Raw genomic sequence first — 15,286 nt, 5'->3', positions numbered from 1 at the left:
CATGAAAGTGAAAAGTGAAAGTGAACTCGTTCGGTTGTGTCTGACTCCTAGTGACCCCATGGACTGCAGCCTACCAGGCTCCTCTGTCCATGGGATTTTCCAGGTAAGAGTACTGGAGTGAGGTGCCATTGCCTTCTCCTAGACGGACCTTTGTTGGTAAAGTAATATCTCTGCTTTTCAATATGCTATCTAGGTTGGTCATAACTTTCCTTCCAAGGAGTAAGCATCTTTTAATTTCATGGCTGCAATCACCATCTGCAGTGATTTTGGAGCCCCAAAAAATAAAGTCTGACACTGTTTCCCCATCTATTTGCCAAGAAGTGATGGGACCAGATGCCATGATCTTAGTTTTCTGAATGTTGAGCTTTAAGGCAACTTTTTCACTCTCCTCTTTTACTTTCATCAAGAGAGTTTTTAGTTCCTCTTCACTTTCTGCCATAAGGGTGGTGTCATCTGCATATCTGAAGTTATTGAGATTTCTCCTGGCAATCTTGATTCCAGCTTGTGCTTCTTCCAGCCTAGCATTTCTCATGATGTACTCTGCATATAAGTTAAATAAGCAGGGTGACAATATACAGCCTTGACGTACTCCTTTTGCTATTTGGAACCAGTCTGTTGTACCATGTCCAGTTCTAACTGTTGCTTCCTGACCTGCATATAGGTTTCTCAAGAGGCAGGTCAGGTGGTCTGGTATTCCTACCTCTTTCAGAATTTTCCACAGTTTATTGTGATCCACACAGTCAAAGGCTTTGGCATAGTCAATAAAGCAGAAATAGATGTTTTTCTGGAACTCTCTTGCTTTTTCCATGATCCAGTGGATGTTGGCAATTTGATCTCTGGTGCCTCTGCCTTTTCCAAAACCAGCTTGAACATCTGAAAGTTCGCAGTTCATGTATTGCTAAAGTGTGGCTTGGAGGATTTTGAGCATTACTTTACTAGCATGTGAGACGAGTGCAATTGTGTGGTAGTTTGAGCATTCTTTGGCATTGCCTTTCTTTGGGATTGGAATGAAAATTGACATTTTCCAGTCCTGTGACATAGGTGTTAGCAATATTTTTTTGAATCTGTTTTCTTGGGCAAGGGAAATAAAAGCAAAAATAAACAAGTGGAACCTAATCAAACCTAAATGCTTTTGCACAGTTAAGGAAACAATCAACAAAACAAAAAGGCAACCTCCCTGAACGTGAGAAGACATTTGCAAATCATATGTCTGATAGGGTGCTAATATTCAAAATATTTTAAAAGTATATAAAAAACTCATACAACTCAATATCAAAACATCAAACAACTTGATTTTAAAAATGGGCACAGAACCTGAATAGACATTTCCTCAAAGAAGACATACAGCTGGCCTACAGGCACATGAAAAGATGTTCCACATCACTAATCATCAGGGAAATGCAAATCAAACCACAATGAAATATCACCTCACACTTGTCAAAATGGTTGTTGTATAAAAGAAATAACAGGTGTTGGTGAGGATGTGGACAGAATAGAATCCTAGGACACTGTTGATAGGAATGTAAACTGATGCACCCACTATGGAAAACAGTATGGAGGTTCTTAAAAAAATTAAAAACAGACTACCAAATGATCCAGCAATTCCACTCCTGGGTATATATCTGAGAAAAATGAAAACACTAATTTGACAAGATATATGACCCCAATGTTTGTAGCAGCATTATTTACAACAGCCAAGATATGGAAGTAACTTAAGTGTTCATAAACAGATAAATGGATAAAGAAGGTAACATGTGGTATATACATACAATGGAACATTACTCAGCCAAAAAAAGAATAAAAATTTGACAGCAACGATATGAATGAATCTGGAAGCTATTACGGTTAGTGAAATAATAAGCTAGGCAGACAAAGACAAATATTACGTATTTTCACTTATATGTGGAGTCTTAAGAATAAAACAAACAAATGAATATAACAAAACAGAAACAGACTCACAGATACAGAGAACAAACTGCTGCTGCTGCTAAGTCGCTTCAGTCGTGTCCGACTCTGTGCAACCCCAGAGACGGCAGCCCACCAGGCTCCGCTGTCCCTGGGATTCTCCAGGCAAGAACACTGGAGTGGGTTGCCATTTCCTTCTTTAATGCATGAAAGTGAAAAGTGAAAGGGAAGTCGCTCAGTCGTGTCCGACTCTTAGCGACCCCATGGACTGCAGCCCACCAGACTTCTCCATCCATGGGATTTTCCAAGCAAGAATACTAGAGTGGGGTGCCATTGGGGTTACCAAAGGCAGCCAAGTGGGAGGGGGCAAGGCAAGACAGGTAAAGGGGAATAAGAGGCACAAACTACTAGCTATAAAATAAATGTTACAAGGATGTAATGAACAGCACAGGGAATACAGCCAGTAATTTATAATGACTTTATATGAAGAATGGGCTTCCCTGATACTCAGTTGGTAAAGAATTTGCCTGCAACTGGAGACCCGTTTGATTCCTGGGTCGGGAAGATCTGTGGGAGAAGGGATAGGCTACCCACTCCAGTATTCTTGGGCTTCCCTTGTGGCCCAGCTGGTAAAGAATCCACCCACAATGCGAGAGACCTGGGTTCGATCTCTGGGTTGGGAAGATCCCCTGGAGAAGGGAAAGGCTACCCACTCCAGTATTCTAGCCTGGAGAATTCCATGGACTACAGTCCATGGGGTCGCAAAGAGTCGGACATGACTGAGGGACTTTCACTTTCACTATATAGAGGATAATCCATGAACATATCAAAGTTGTACACTTTAAACTAATGTAATACTTTAAGTCAACTGTACTTAAAAAACAAAACCAAACCCAAAACACAACTGTTAACCTATGGCAAGGAAAAGAGGTTCTAAGGTAGAGAGAGAGAAAAGGACAGTGAGAGAGGAGTGTGACAGGGAGGTGAGGCTGGGTGGGGGGTGGAAAATGTGTGTTTTCTGAATGGAGTCTTTCTCAGTAAACAGGAAATACTAATCATGAGGCAATGAGATAATCTCTGCATAGAAAGAGAGACCTTAATGGTATAATTGCCTCTGAGTGTTTTAAGGGTTCTGGAGATAGAAAGCCTTCTTTTGTAATCAATGAGAATCTTAGGTTTATTTGTAAAGCTCTCTGAATTACCTCTTGATTAAAGTACTAATTTTCTGATTATATTTTCACATAAACATTGCTCCAGGAGATTTTTTAAAAAATGCAAACCAACCAACCAACCAACCAATCAACTCCTAACTAATTTCCTTTTAAGTTACTTGTGAGTACAGTTTACTGCAAATTGTGTTTTCATAGAAATTTTGTTTGCATTGCTCAATAACCCAATTGTTGAGACTACTGAAGGAAAAATTTGTTATAAAAAAAATGGGAACTATGTGCTATATCCCACATCTGATGTTATTCTTACAGATGTGATGATGGGCTAATAGCATTTGAAAATTTCAAATCTCTTTGCAGTTATTATTAATACCTAAAAATGCTCTGCATCTTAAAAAGTATAGAGGACACACTTTTGCTTATATTTTGTTAACCATGCAGGATATTTATTTTTTAAATAATTTGATTTATTTTGGCTGTGCTGGGTCTTCACTGCTGTGTAGGCTTTTCTCTGGTTGTGGAGAGCAGAGGCGATTCTCTAGTTGCAGTGTGTGGGCTTCTCATTGCAATGGCTTCTCTTATTGAGGAGCACAGCCTCTAGGGCAGGCAGAGCTTCTGTAGTTGAAGCTCTTGGGCTCAGTAGTTGTGGTTCCCGGGCTCTAGAGCACAGAATCAGTAGCTCTGGCACATGGGCTTAGTTGCTCCAGGGCATGGGGTCGAGTGGCATTTGATCAGGGATCGAATCCGTGTCTCCAGCATTGGCAGGTGGATTCTTTACCATTGAGCTGCCAGGAAAGCCCTGGATATTTATGGTTATTGAAAGTACTTTTCAACTGATTTTATTTAGGTTTTTGAGATCATAAAACTTCCTGTCTATTATATTGTATGCCCAATGTGCTCATTATTGTAAATGAAATTACAATGAACAAAATTCATTATTAATACATGTCCATTTACTATAAATTAAACTGAGATATATAAAATATATGGATTATACATATCTGAAGAGAAGCTCGAAGACAAGTTGAACCTCAAGAGACAATCTCAGGTGAGGTCCTGATTATCCAATTTTTGGATTATAAATGGTCTCCTTTTCTTCTCACTTACTGCCTCTTTCTTGCTGTGCAGCTACTTTAATGACATGTAACACCCTCCATCAGAGGTTAGAAGAGTGAAAGAGGCAATGAATTCAAACCAGTCAATTCTGTTTCTCGTCAGCTGCTCTGATAAAAGAATTTGGTGTGGGAGGAGGCAAAAATCTATCTAAAACTAGCTAAAATTAAGGTGTAAAAAATGCTTGCATGGATTTTACTTAGCCTAGCTAGCTATTACTGCACTTTAGAATTGGGGGTTCACTATATTTCACCCCCTGTACAGAAGGAAAAAGGATGTTAAAGATGAAAAAAAAAGTATTTCTAAGGAAAGCAGATCTTATTGTTAGTCCCATGGACAGAATCAAGAGGAGAAAGCAGGATGGTAGTGAGAGAAAGATTTTTTATAATCCTTTTTGTTCATTGTTTCTTATGACCCTCATTGGCTATCTCCTTATCATCTTTATCTTCTGAAGAATCACATAACAGAATAAACTTGGAAGCACTATATACCCACTAGAATGGCTAAAACAAAAAAGACTACCTGTTGTATAGCACAGGGAGCTCAGCTCAGTGCTCTGTGATGGTTGGACTAGCTGGGTGGGATGGGTGGTGGGTAGGGGAGGTCCAAGAGGGAGGGGATATATGTATACATACAGCTGGTTCATTCCTCTGTACTGCAGAAACTAACACACTATTGTAAAGCAATTATATTCCAATAAAAAAAATAAAAAAGACTGACAATACCAAGTGGTGGTGAGGATGTGGAGAAACTAGGACTTTCATACTGCTAGTGGCAATGTGAAATGGTATATATAAGTGTGGGACAACTGCCAATATCTCCTATTATGACTCAGTTTCTTATCATACAACCCATCAAGTACATGCCAAGGTAGCAACTCAAGAGAAATGGAAACATGTTCAAAGACTTGAAAATGAATGTTTAGATGGCATTATTCATAACAGCTAAAACCCAGAAGCAATCCAAATGTCTTATCTAATGGCAAATGGATGAGTCAAAGCTAGTATAATACATTCATGCAATGGAATACTAGTCAGAAATAAAAAAGAACAGGTTACAGATACAAGCTACAGCATGGATGAGTGTCAAAAACAATATTCCAAGTGAAAGAAGCCAGACACAGAAGATTGCATGCTGTATGATTCATTTTTTTAAATTAGAGGATAATTACTTTACAATATTGTGATGGCTTTTGCCATACATCAACATGAACTCCCACTGGCTATTTATTTTACATATGGTAATGCATATGTTTCAATGCTATTGTATGATTCATTTTTTGATGTCTCTAGAAAATATAAAACTGGATCTAGAGAAAGCAGATCAGTGGTTGCCTATGGTGGGAATGGGATTGACTGCAATGGCAGTCAATGGGAGGGAATTTTTTAAACTGATAGAAATATTCTAAAATCAAATAGTACTGATGAGTGAACAACTGTATAAATTTACTAAAATTCACTGAACTGTGTATTTTAAATGGGTAATTTTTATGATCCATAATTACAGAGCAATAAAGCTGTTTGGAAAAAAATGAATAATGCTGGGAAGAAGGCCCTCAGTAGTTAGTATTCAGCAAGTGAGGTGTAAGTAAGCTATTCCTGAAGGCTGCAATTCAGGTTGGTCCAGAGAGCAACCACTGCCCTCCAGGAATGTGTCGTTTTCCACGTGGACTAAAGGATAAGCAACATGGGAACTGCAGGGTATCCAGGATCTTTCAAGGGAAATGGGACCCAAAAGGTAGATCCGCTCTAGGTACAGAGTGCTCTTTAGCCACAAACAAGTGAGTGAGCAGGACATTCTGTGTTACACGTGTGCAGGAAATTAGGACCTATGGCTTCCAATGTATATTTTGAGAGTCTTACTTAATTCTCTTAGCCATGACACTGGTACAAATGGTTATGCCTTTTATATATATATATTTATTTATTTGGCAGCACCAGTCTTAGTAGCATTCAGGATCTTTTAGTCGTGGCATGAAGGATCCAGTTCCCTGTCCATGGACTGAACTCAGGCCCCCTGCATTGGGAGTGCAGAGTCTTAGCCCCTGGACTGCCAGGGAAGTCCTGTTTATATTTTTTAAATGCTTGCAGCAAATGGTTTGTGAATGCTTGAAAAGAGTGCAGTGCTCACTAGGAGCCAACATGGGTTCTGTAGAGGTAGCAAGTGTGTACATGGGTTCTGTAGGGATAGCAAGTCTGATAATGAGATGCCCCCAAGCACCAGGAATAAGGTTGCATTCTAAGCACTTAATCACACTGACAGAATGAATGGAGACAGAATGATTTTCGGCCCAGAAAGAGCCTATGGAATAGACTGGCAATTTGACTATTTTGTTGAATCTGTGATACTGAAACCCAATTGAACAAAGAAGGTATGTGTCAGGATGGATGGGCATGCAAGCAAGGGTGGAGGGCAGATTCAAGCAGCAAAATAGTGGATAAAAACACAATTAGAGAGTCTAGCCTTGGCAGTACTGTTGGGACAGAGAGCTTGACTAGAGAAAGGAAGCCCCTTGATCACTTGGGAGGTATTTTCTGCCACTGGGCAGAGACTATTTCAGGTTTCCCAGGTGGTGCGAGTGGTAAAGAACCCATCTGTCAATGCAGAAGACTCAAGAGACTCAGGTTCGATCCCCGGGTCAGGAAGATCTCCTGGAACAGGACAGAGCAACCTGCTCCAGTATTCTTGCCTGTAGAATTCCATGGACAGAGGAGCCTGGTGGGCTATGGTCAGACATGACTAACATGACTTAGCATGCACTCAAGAGACTATTTCGTCAGGCTTCGTATTGATCTAAGCAAGATATCCCTCAAAATTCCTCTTCCTCCAATACCACGTGCATCAGGAAGCAATCACAGAATCAGGTTTTTTTTTTTTTTTTCGATTCCCAGATACCAGGAAAGGAAGTGTGAAAGATTGGGGGTGGGGAGCCTTTGATCACAGTTAGGGAAGCCTTCCCACAATACATTAACAGACTGCAAATTTTGCTGCTATGCTGTTCTCACGTCAACTAAATCAACACCACAGAAGCACACAAGATTCTATCAGGAGAACACAGTGACTGAGAGCAGGGCTCAGTGTCAGGGTGACTGAGTGTGAGCCGCGATTCTGGCACTTACTATATATGACTTTGGGTCAATTATTTAGCCTCGCTCAGCTTCACCTAACTCATCCACAATAATGGGAGTTAAAAAAAAAAAAAGTACTTACCTTAGTGTTGGCATTAAACGAGATATATGAAAAGCACCTAAGCCCAGTGCCCAGCACAGAATGATTCTCAATAAATAGAAATTCATTCAGTGTGTGATTTAGTCCAGTTTTTTTAACCAGAAGGGCTGAGCCCAGCCTCTGGAACTTGGTCACGCATCAACGTCACGTCACCACTGGAAATGGCTCACTCAGCAACTGGCCAGGCATCTTTTCTCCAAAACGACACCTGCGCCATCAGCCTCTCTTCAAACTTCAGTGTTCTCATTAAAAATAAGTTCTTGCTGCACTACATTAATTTCCTCTTTTGACAGGGTTATTAGTATGAGGTTGACAGACCAGGAGAATGCCATAGATATAGTGCCTTTGATTTCAACAAAGCTCTTGATGAAGTCTTTCATTATCTATAAGATGGTGGGTTCTAGGAGAGAAAAATTAAGTGGATTCCCAGCTGGTTGTAAATCTATATCTAAGAGGCTTGAAAATTCTGTTTCAGCCTGTAGGGGACCACAGATAGAATGCCATAGACCTCTGCCCCTGGGTTCTGCTCTATTCAATACTGTTATTAATGGCATCCAAGTAGACCTAAGAGGAATGTGTATCAGAATTTTCAATGACACAGGTGGTAAAGGATATTGAATATGGTAATAGGCCAATGCAAAATTCAAAATTCCCTCAACAGGCTGACAGGCCATGTTGATACCAAAAAAGATGCAATTTAACATGGATAAATGCAGTGTCCTACACTAAGGTGCTGAAGGAAATCAACTGTGCAAGTTCAAGATATGGGAAGATATGGTTTTGCCACAGTTCCCAGAAATATCTGAATTTTTAGTTGAACAACAACAACAACAAAGAGGCTTTCGTGGAAAGAACACAAAATGACAGGTCAGAAGAGGGAAGGAATACACATATAATATCGATCAGCTCATCTACCTTACCATTTCAGTCTTATAAGTTTGGTGTTTATTTTACAAATGAATAGACTGGGGCTCCTGGAAAATCCCATGGAGGGAGGAGCCTGGTGGGCTGCAGTCCATGGCGTCGCTGGGAGTCGGATACGACTGAGCGACTTCACTTTCACTTTTCACTTTCATGCATTGGAGAAGGAAATGGCAACCCACTCCAGTGTTCTTGCCTGGAGAATCCCAGGGACGGGGGAGCCTGGTGGGCTGCCGTCTATGGGGTTGCACAGAGTCGGACACGACTGAAGTGACTTAGCTGCAGCAGCAGGGATTTTAGGAACTTGACAAAGCAGGTGACAAAGACAGGAGCTGACTTCCAAAATTCATGCTCTTTATATTTGTTATCTCCTGCTGCCATTTCTTTCTCAGAGGTGCTGAGAGGCCCAAGTAGGACAGTTGTAATAGTAGCACCTAGCATGGTGCCCGACCCACATCTTCTGCTTGAAAGTTCTTGGTCTTTCCCCAGAGACTCATTTAGCTGTAAGGCTATGTGCTAATTTAAAGGACTGGTATTTTATTTATCATGGATCCCAGGTGGCACAGTGATAAAGAATCCGCCTGTCAATGCAGGAGACAGCAGATTCAGGTTCAATCCCTGGGTCGGGAAATGACAACTCACTCCAGTATTTTTGCCTGGATAATTCTATGGACAGAGGAGCTTGTGGGGACTATAGCCCATGGGGTAGAAAAAAGTCAGATACAACTGAGAATGCATGTGGTCACAGTCAGTTATTTATTACAACATGATCCCTACAGTTTATTCTAAGTCTTTTCAAGTTTATCTGTTAACTTTAACTACCACAGAAATGATTGTTAGTATTTCTTATATTCTTTTTACTCTCTCACCATTATTCCAAAACCCTTCTTCATGCCAGAAGGGGAAGCCCTGGCCAGGAAAAGGTAGAGGGAAATTTGAGGGCAATCTGAAGTCTGTCAGTCAGTAATGATTCCTAGAATAGTAAAAACCTTTTTCTTAAATTAAGGTAACTTTCAAGGGCTGCATGAGATGTTCCATGTTGCATATTTACATGATAAAACTTCAATTACCTTTAGGTAATGAGGTGATGTGTTAAGTAACCTTAGAATAATGATATGCATATAGCATACAAAATTTTCACTTAGTGTATCAACTCATTGGAAGAGACTCTCATGCTGGGAAAAAGACTGAAGGCAAAAGGAGAAGAGGGTGGCAGAGGATGAGATGGTTAGATTGCATCACAGACTCAATGGACATGAATTCAAGCAAACTCCAGGAGATAGTGATGGAGAGGGAAGCCTGGCATGCTGCAGTCCAATGGGTTACAAAGAGTCAGACATAACTTAGCATCTGAACAGCAACAGTGGCTAAATGACACCTTTTTCCTGCTGCTGCTGGCGTCTTCACTGGATTTTTTATCTAAATATATGTATCATACATTTATATTTATACATAATATGTCATATATAACATAATGTTTGGTATTCTTCCTAAATAAACATATATTTAGTGATATACATGTAAATATGAAATATAAAAAATACAAGAATTCCAAATGTTATATGATATATATAAAAATATTCTTTCTAAACATATAATGTATCATCTTTATAGATAATATATGTAAATATTTAGGAAGAATTCTAAATATTATATATATAGATGTTATACATAATATATAATAATCTCTCCATATCTAATATATACAGACAGAAACAAATTTTGCTCCTCTCCTGCCTAAGTACAGTTAATTGATAGTCCTTAATTCTTTCCTGAATATTTGGAATGCCACACGGCATTATGCTGTGTGAAGACCATTTGATCGTGGGCCACAGTCCTGCCTCAGAAGGTGGCTGAGGAATGCCCACTGGCCCTTGCAGCATCTCAGGTTTTGCTCCTTTTAATAAATACCTAGGAGCAGTTGTTTGTCACTGTCTCTTGCACCAAAAGCAAGGGCTGACAACATCAGCTATCTAAAAGTTTCAGTTAATGGAGGGTTCATTGTAAAAAAAAATAATAATAATAATTCTTTGAGGGAGAGTGGTGAGCTCCTTTTAATGTTCTCTCCTTTCTCTTTGCTGAGGCCAGCCATGATTCACAAAGCTGGAGAATGAGAGTCCTAGAAAGAGGGAATCATGAGCTGTCCATGGTGCTGGTCCTATCTTCCCATCCTAGAGAACAGAAGGATGACCATGGTCAGTGACCAGGTTGCCCTGTGCAGTGAATGGACTGAGAAGCTCTGCTGTAAACTCTCTTATAAAGACATGCAAAGAAGTAATCTTTCAGGGTTAGAGGATTCTTTGGGGGCCAGGGTACCTAATCTGTGAGAAAATGGGACACATCTTTGAGGCTTTTAAGGTTTATGAGTTGTGCCTTCTTTTAAGAGTGTCCTTCACCTCTTCTCTATCTGGTGAATCTCTAATCATCTTTCAAAATGTCAAGACCAAGTTCAAATATTACTTTGTGAAAGACTAAACTTCTACCAACACCCTTTTCACCCATGCCCTGCCACTTGTCACACTGTACTACAGTGTTTGCATGTTTCCTTCTCTAGACCAAAATCTTGAAGGCAAAAAGTCTTATTCTCTTTGTATTCCTCACATGCAGTTATTAGAAAGTAGCCCCAAACTAAACCAAACCAGATCAAAACAAAGAAATTTCAAAACAAATCACAGCAATAGACTTTTGAATGACAGTATCAAATTAGTCATGCTCCAAGGAAAAAAATATCAACTTAGCGAACTGCATGAAAAAATGAAATATATTTACTTTGTATCAGGTCTGTAAGCTTGCTGATCAAATTTATGAGCTCAAGACAAAAAAGCAAAAAGAAGAGCAATGCTTTCTGAAAAGTAGATGCTGAACTATCAAATGGAAAAGTAATATCCCCAGTTGTCAGTATAATTCACTATAATTTACAAGTCTCCAATGAAAACCAAGCAATAAACCATGATTTAGTATGTGGTAGAAAACAAGGTTTAATATGCAATTGTCACTGAACTCATTACCTTCGTATAATGCCATTCACACCATGAGAGAGATTATTCATTTTTACTTTATTTCTAACATTAAGCTGGACAGAAAACAACATATGATGAAAAATTGGTAATTGATTCTTTTGCTGCCCTAGAATGATGATAGTACAGGGCATGTCAATAATTAATCAATACAGTGTTATTCACATAGTGGGCACCTGATAGCCATGAAATGCTTAATTAATGATGAAAATACTTCAGTTTCAATATTAAACCTACAGATTACATCCACAGTTTTCCACCCATGCTTAAATTTTCCTGGTTCAATCTCTATGGGATTCAAGAAATTTGTGATTTTTGATGAATTTAAATGCCAGAGCTTATTTCCAATATATACATAAAATGACTGTTTGCCACAGAAGTATTCTAATCTCAGTTTTAAAAAAGAATTTCCTGACAGTTATTTCAGGCCCAATGCCTCAACTGTTGAAACCTCGTGTTTTACTTCCTTGAGATGACAGTGATCTCCTTTCTCTAGCAAGTCTTGTTTTTATTTAGGTTTTACTGTTTTTCTCATCAAGGTTCATGGAAAAATGATATTTATATCTCTTGAACATGGACAGAATGTGTTGAAGACTCCCTGCAGGAAAACCACAGGCAAAGGTAAAAATCATTGTGGAGTCTTTAGCTCCTTAACTGCAGTGTCTCTTAGAGAAATGTCACTTATGAGAGATGCTAATTAAGGAGGCTGGGAGAAAAGAGATGCTACCTTTCCAAACATAACATTTAAAATCCAAGTATTACTAATATAGTGGTTTTTATGAAGCACTTGAATCTTACATAAGTATGGTTTAGTTTTTGTTTCCTAAAAAAGGCTGCATTTGGGCAAACCAAAAGCTGAATAATTTAAATCATGAATTTGAAAGAAAAAAAATTTTGCATCTTGCTAGGAATTTAATAAAATGCGACTTTTCAAATACTCCCTCCCCATTTTATAACGGTTTACATGGTTATTTGCAAAATCTCTAGTCACGCAGAGGCTGAAAAAGACGGTTTTAATTTTAAAATAGTAACATTGCAGTCATTTATGAGGGTTTTTTCAGGGAAAAAGGTTTTATAAACTATTCGTCTCAAAATGAAAGAGCTTAAATTCAAGAATGTTTAAACATAGAATTTGAAGTTATCCCTTGGAATGGCCTCAAGGCTAATATCTTATCTATATACAAGGCCGAAATAGATGTATGTCTCCAGCTAATTTGGACTGACTGCCAAGCAATTTATTAGGAAGCTGGAGGATCTGAACTGATCATTAAGACAACAGAACAAATGGACTTTGTCTGATTGGTTCAGTTTATTTGATGATTAAATCATTATGCTTGCAGAAAATTTACTTGACTTTCAAATGAGACAGACAGACAGTCACCCCATGACATATTTAATATTTAGAACTCTATCTTAATTAAATGAAAAAAGTCAGTTTTCAAGAGCACAGAATTAAGCATATTTTGTTGCTTATGTCTTCAATGAATTACCTCTCAGCAAGTGAAAGAGCTTCACGTTACCATTCTTCCTGATCTACTGTCATATTCTCCACAACTGGAGACTTCTGGGAAGATGGATAATCAGGTATTATATATCAGGAATTATAAGTGCCTGGTCTTCCATTAGCAAGTACTCCTTTTCAAAATGTTCAGTTTGATCTTTGATTAAAATTTCCGCAGAAAGCTTCCTTTGGAGGCTTGGAAGCTATTTCCCATATAATGGAGATACAAGGCAATTAAATGGAGGTTTAAAGGGGAAAAGATTTAAGGGGAAAAAGATTCTCTCCAATTCTTTCTGCCCAGCCCATCAATACTGTCATCTTCACAGCACCCAGGCTGGCCAAGACCTAACCTCACACTGAACAAGGCAACAACCTTTTAATTAAGCATGGAGTTTTATTATATTCCTTTTGCTACTTAAAGTGCAAAACACTAAAGCCAGAAAGCTTATTAAGGAACCACAGCATGTTGTACAAAAGTTGATCACTGTGTCCTTGTCAGAACTGCTACAGTCCCACCGTTCTAGGTCCCTACCGTCAACTCGTCACACCTTCGTGGGGGACCCCAACAATGCAGCCTGCAGGACACAGTTCTCCATCCAGGCTTGTCTGGGTGGTGCTTAGGGGTATACAGAAGTGAATGTGCCATAATTATTGCATCAAGAGATTCTGGGTCCAGTAGGGAAGACAAAGTGACAGATGCTCCGAGGGAGCACCTTCAGTGCTGTGAAAGCTCAGGGTTGGTAGTGATGATCTCTGCCTGTGGGAGATCGTGATGTAGGAGCCAAGTTTTCAGGTATGATTAGGAGTTTTCCAGGAAGAGAACGGAAAGGAATTCAGACAAAAGAGCTATCACGTGCAAAAACACAGAAGTGTGAAGAACAAAAGAACACGGCATATCTGTTTATGGTTTAGCAGCTTTTCTTTATGTCTCTGTTCATTTTTGGCAAGGGAGAACTTTTGTATATGCAAATGGCAGGATAGGAGACTTGAAGGTGCGTTGTGGCCAGATTTAAGGGCACCCTAAAGAAACCTGGTCTTCCAACTTGATTATATTTGACAACATGTGTAAAGTGCTTAGAATAATGCTTGGCATGGCATGTATGCTCAGTAAATATGGACTGTTTTTATTATGGTGAAATCTTTGGGAAGTTGACAGAAGTTTGAAAGAAGGGAAAGCATGAGATTAGAGTTGATGAGGTCAGAGATCAGTATTGCTCTAGAATACTAAATTTGACATCAGTACTGAGAATGGATTGGAGTAAGGAGATCCTGTCCATACGTTGGTACACTGAAATAATTCAAGTGGGTGAGAATGAGGGTCAGGAATGAAGTCTTGTTCACTGTGTACCTTAAAGTCCAGTAAAGTAGCTGCATGTAGTAGGCACCCAATAGTCACTGAATGAATAAACGAATGGCAATGAGAAGAGGGAGTAGATCTTGGAAACATTTGGCAGCAGAAAGGGCAGGGACCATGAGTGTTAGCTGTAAACGATGAAGGAGTGGGAATTTTTTAAAGGAATGTGCCAGAGAACTGGGCTTAGGAGAGAGTGTTGCAGGGAAGAGGAAGAGGGTCAGAGGGGAAGACAAGGCTCTTGCGCAAGAGTGAGGATTACTGTCCATGCAGCTGCTGGGTTCAGCATCTCCTGAGTGTTGAGAAAAAGTGGCCAAGGGAGTGCAAAGGAGCCTCTCACAGGTATCTTGTTTAATCCCTACAGACCTTCTCTGAGTTTGGTATTGTTACCCCTGGTTACAGGTGGAGAAACTAAGGCTTTAAGATCAACCAGGCAGCAGAGTCCAGATTAAACACACACACTTCTTTCTGCCACAAAGCTTGTGCTTTCATCACTCCACCATACTGCCTCCCCTCTTAAAACGAACATTTGGAATAAGGTATATTCCACATTCTGACAGCTCATGGCTAGGGAGGCAAGGTACCTTTGCAAAGAAACCACAGCATACGTTAGATTAACTTTGGTTCATGAATACTTCCAAACCTGCCTTCCCCTTTCACACAGTCATCATGGGTGGTGGTTCAGTCACTGAGTCATGTCCGACTCTTGAGAACCCATGGACTGTAGCCCGAGAGGCTCCTCTGGCCATGGAATTTTCCAGGCAAGAATACTGTAGTGGGTTGCCATTTCCTTCAAAAGGGGCTCTTCCCGCCCCAGGTCTCCTATATTGCAGGTGGTCTCCTGCATTGCAGGCAGATTCTTTACCAACACAGTTATCATAGGCAACCAAAAAAGACATGAAAATATTTTGAAAAACATAAAGCATTCTATAAAAAACAAGGTGATATTAAAAAAAAACAAGAAGAAAATGTTTAGATTCCTGTTAAGGAATTCTAGAAAAGTGCAAAATATAATGGCATCTGGATGCTGTATTAAGACCATATGACTGGCAAAGGCATCTTTTCAACCATGGTTCAGAGA

General features: G+C 39.5%; 1 protein-coding gene across 16 annotated transcripts in view; it reads right to left on the bottom strand.

Moving 5' to 3' along the window:
• ANKS1B (ankyrin repeat and sterile alpha motif domain containing 1B) overlaps positions 1–15,286 on the bottom strand; it is a 1,156,394-nt gene that overhangs the window by 108,757 nt on the left and 1,032,351 nt on the right. The window lies entirely within an intron of this gene.

This window comes from Bos mutus, chromosome 5, assembly GCF_027580195.1.
Source record: "Bos mutus isolate GX-2022 chromosome 5, NWIPB_WYAK_1.1, whole genome shotgun sequence".
NCBI lineage: Eukaryota > Metazoa > Chordata > Mammalia > Artiodactyla > Bovidae > Bos > Bos mutus.
Note: the sequence above shows the minus strand (reverse complement) of the source record. Positions and strands in the feature narration are given on the sequence as shown.